The 3477-nt window shown below is 37.9% G+C and overlaps 1 pseudogene; it reads right to left on the reverse strand.

The window, feature by feature from the left end:
• Positions 1-409: 409 nt before the first annotated feature.
• On the reverse strand, positions 410-991 carry LOC112821345 (fatty acid-binding protein 5 pseudogene; annotated as a pseudogene).
• Between the last annotated feature and the right edge of the window lie 2486 nt (positions 992-3477).

Consider the following 3477-nt stretch of genomic DNA (forward strand, 5'->3'; position numbering starts at 1 on the left):
TCAACTGCATGGATCCACTTATACATGGATTTTTTTCAGTAAATACTGTAAATATATTTTTTCCTTATGATATTCTTAATAACATTTTGTTTTCCCTAGCTTACTTTACTGTAAGAACACAGTATATGATACATATATGAAATAGGTGTTAATGGACTGTTTATCAGTAAAGCTTCCAATCAACAGTAGGCTATTAGTCTTAAGTTATCTTTTGGGGAGTCAAAAGTTATACATGGATTTTCAACTGTGCATGGGGTTGTCACCCCTAACCTCCACATTGTTCAAGGGTCAACTGTATAAGCACTTAACATTACAAATTTTCCTCTAAATAACATGTTAGCTGCATTCCACAAATTTTTGTCTTTTTTTAGCACAATTTACTAACCAAAGGGATGATTCCAATTAAATCAACACTTTGAAATAGAGGCATGTAAAATGTTTGTGATAAAGATAACTGAACAAAGTAACGAAAAAAAAAAGCAGTACGAAGATTTGCTCATTGAACTGAGCTTGTTCATCCTCACAGCTAATTCCTGTCCACAATGACGATGGAATTTTTACTCTACTTTTTCACAGACCCAAGTACAGGTGACATTATTCATGACGCATTCCACCACTAATTTCCCATTTTCCAATTTTCTTGCGATTGTGCTTTCCTTCCCATCCCCTTCCTGATGTTGAACCAACGTGCCATCTGTGAAGTTGCAGACAGTCTGAGTTTTTCTGCCATCAGCTGTAGTTTCTTCAAACTTGTCTCCGAGGTTACATGAAAACTGTTGTTTTCAAAGTGCTCTCAGTTTTTACGGTGAGGTTTTGCCATCAGAAGAGATGATACAATCTGGTTTGGCCATTGCACCCACTTTTCACAGAGCCATTCCCACTCCTACTTCCTTCATGTATTCGTCAAAGCCTTTGCTTTCCACTAAGCGCCAATCTCCCTACCAGCTGTTGAACAGTGGCCATGGTGGGCGCGGGCCGGCAGGCCTAGCGAGCAGAGTGGGGCGTCAGGAGCTTGGCTTCCGACCTGCTGGCGCCCGTGGCTCTTTATAAAAGCGGCACACGCTGGGTGGCTCTGTCTTAATTTAACTTTTTTTATGTTATGTTAGTCACCACACGGTACATTAGTTTTTGATGTAGTATTCCATGATTCATTGTTGTGTGTAACACCCAGTGCTCTGTGCAATACGTGCCCTCCTTAATACCATTGGGCTAACCCATCCCCCCACCCCCCTCCCCTCAAGAACCTTCAGTTTGTTTCCCGGAGTCCACAGTGCCTCATGGTTCATCTCCCCCTCTAATAACCCCCCTTCATTTTTCCCTTCCTTCTCCTAATGTCCTCCATGCTCTCTTTATGTTCCACAAGTAAGTGAAACCATATGATAATTGACTTTCTCTGCTTATTTCACTTAGCATAATCTCCTCCAGTTCCATCCATGTTGATGCAAATGTTGGGTATTCATCCTTTCTGATGGCTGACTAATACTCCATTTTATTTGGAAATAATTTCAAGTTTACAGAAAACTTGCACAACTAAGAATAGTACCAAAACATATGAATATCCAATGCACATACTGTTAATATTTTATTCCATTTACTTTATCATCTGCTGTATCTCTTCATAATACTTTTTTTAAATTCCAGTATAGTTAACATACAGTGTTATATTAGTTGTGTACAATATAGTGGTTCAACACACTATACCTTCATTACTCAGTGATCATCACAATAAGAAGTGTGCTCGTAATACCTTTCACCTATTGCACCTATTCCCCCATCCACCTCCCCTCTGGTAACCACCAGTTTGTTCTTTATATTTAAGAGTCTTTTTTTGTTTGTCTTTTTCTTTGTTCATTTGTTTTGTTTCTTAAATTCCACATGAGTGAAACTATATGGTATTTGTCTTTCTCTGACTTATTTCACTTAGCATTATACTCTCTAGATCCATCCATTTTGTTGCAAATGTCAAGATTGTGTTCTTTTTTTATGGCTGGGTAATATTCCACTGTCTATATAAACCACTTCTTTACCCATTCATCTACTGACTCTTGGGCTGCTTCCATATCTTGCCTATTGTAAATACTGCTGCAATAAACATAGGGGTGCATATATCTTTTTGGATTAGTGTTTTTGTATTCTTTGGGTAAATATCCAGTAGTGGAATTACTGGATTATATGGTAATTCAATTTTTAATTTTCTGAGGAAACTCCATACTGTTTTCCAGAATGGATATACCAGTCTGCATTCCCACCAGCAGTGCACAAGGCTTCCTATTTCTCCACATCCTCACCAACACTTGTTTCTTGTGTTTTTGATTTTAGCCATTCTGACAGGTGTGAGGTGATATCTCATTGTTTTGATTTGCATTTCCCTGAAGATTAGTGTTGAACACTTTCTCATGTGTCTGTTGGTCATCTGCATGTCTTCTTTGGAAATGTCTGTTCATGTCTTCTGTACATTTTTAAATTGATTATTGTTATTTTGTGTGTGTGCATGTTGAGTTGTGTAAGTTCTTTATATATTTTGGATCCTAACCCCTTATCGGGTATGTCATTTGCAAATATCTTCTCCCATTCAGTAGGCTGTCTTTTTGTTTTGTTGGTTGTTTCCTTTGCTGTGCAGAAGTTTTTTATTTTGATGTGGTCCTAATAGTTTATTTCCACTTTTGTTTCCCTTGCCTTAGGAGACATATTTAGAAAAAAAGTTGCTATGGTCAATGTCAGAGAAATTACTGCCTATGTTTTCTTCTAGGATTTTTATGGTTTCAGGTCTCACATTTAGGTCTTTAACTCTATAAGCACTTAACATTACAAATTTTCCTCTAAGTACAGTGTTAGCTGTATTCCACATTTTTTGCATTTTCATTAAGTCAGAAATATTTTCTAATTTCTTCTGGCTTATTCTTAAAACTATGGCTCATTCTTAAAACCATGGATTATTTACAAATTCACTGCTTAATATCATAATTACTCTACAGATATGGACCCAACAATTCTCCTCTCCATACATGCATGCTACTGCTCACATCAAGAGACGGAGATTATTTATCTTACCTCTGAATCCACACTGGCCTTGTTGACTGGCTTTGACCAACAGAATGCAGCAGAAGTTATGCTGTGCTAGTTCCATGTTGAGTCAGCCTAATCTGTAGTTGAGCTGATTTGTTTTGTTTGAGCTATTTGGATTTGTTTAAGCTTTACCCAAATTCTAGTAACCAATAGCTTCCAATATTTTAATGGCAGGATCAGAATTGTGATTTGAACACCAGTAACACTTCAAAGGTCTCTCTATGCTTTATAATCTACCCATCAGCTTTTAAGACCTCTCTGGAGTCCCAGAGTCCAGCTTACCATCCTGCCCCTAGCTTTCAGTGGGCCACTGCCTCGTAATTAGTAAATTCCTGGTGTACCAGAGAGATTTCTCTCAGCTCTCCTGCTCTGCCTCCAGCCTTTAGTGCACTACAGGTAAAATGCATTTTG

This window comes from Callorhinus ursinus, unplaced genomic scaffold, assembly GCF_003265705.2.
Source record: "Callorhinus ursinus isolate GAN/ISIS: 27379988/994484 unplaced genomic scaffold, GSC_fseal_2.0 scaffold1, whole genome shotgun sequence".
Classification (NCBI taxonomy): domain Eukaryota; kingdom Metazoa; phylum Chordata; class Mammalia; order Carnivora; family Otariidae; genus Callorhinus; species Callorhinus ursinus.